Raw genomic sequence first — 1,022 nt, forward strand, 5'->3', positions numbered from 1 at the left:
TTACGAGTGAAGTAGTAGTAAATTCAATCCTGATGCACAACCGTTTGAGAGAATTACGTGCAGAATCATATTCTTATCGGGTAGTTGAGTAGATCATTTTGTGAACCGCTGCATCTATCTGAGAGGCTGCTTCATCATCAACTTTCCCAAATTCTGGTTTGGAACGCTTTTCTTTGAGGTATTTATTAACGTGGAAATTGCAAATAAAGACACGTACCTCAGGAAAGTGAGATTGCGACACTCGCACTTCGTTTAAAGTCTTGTCGACGATTATCACTCTCAGCATTTTGAGACCGTCCCGAGTGAGCTCACTAGACATTGCTCGATTGCACGGTCCATATGCCAATCGCCGTCTGCTTCCAAAAGAGAATGCTGCGCAGCAACTCCTTCGCCAAACTTATTCGTTACCATGAGTGTCAGAAGCTGATAGTTATATCTGCTCCGAAATAAATCCTGGTGTAATCCTGCAATACGCTTATGTAAATCCTGGATTATGTTATGCTTACCTGTTCGTTGTGTGAGTGCAGTCAACCAAGAAAACGTTGCCAAACAGACTGAATATCTTCCTCATTTACGAAGATGACAGCGACAGCACGCCAGTCTTCCCGCTCCCAGTTTCAGAAATGCTCGTGCAATTCATGGGATCTGCAGACGCTAGTGTGGCTACTTCTACGGCAGAAGCATCATTGTCATCAAGGGATAACATCGTTTTCCCGAAGTCTTGCACCATGTTATCCACGTCGGCCTTATCACGTTCTGAACCCTATTCCAGCAAATAGTCTTATATATTGGACCGCTTAACCCAACAGCTAGCATACCTTCGACCCGTGCACCAACTGCCGCATTAGACACGCCTCGCGCGCTCGGGTACGTTGCGTATGCCTCTCCAGCGACCGTGTGGTTATGTGATAACATCCCAACCTTTACGCCTAGCTGTCATCTCCCCTAGTGAAACTGCACTGCACGACAACCCGAAATGACAGTCTGTCAGTGATGTGTGCGTGACGCTTGCCGACCCCGGG

The sequence above is a fragment of the Phytophthora infestans genome, genomic scaffold (genome assembly GCF_000142945.1).
Source record: "Phytophthora infestans T30-4 supercont1.73 genomic scaffold, whole genome shotgun sequence".
NCBI classification, from domain to species: Eukaryota; Oomycota; class Peronosporomycetes; order Peronosporales; family Peronosporaceae; genus Phytophthora; species Phytophthora infestans.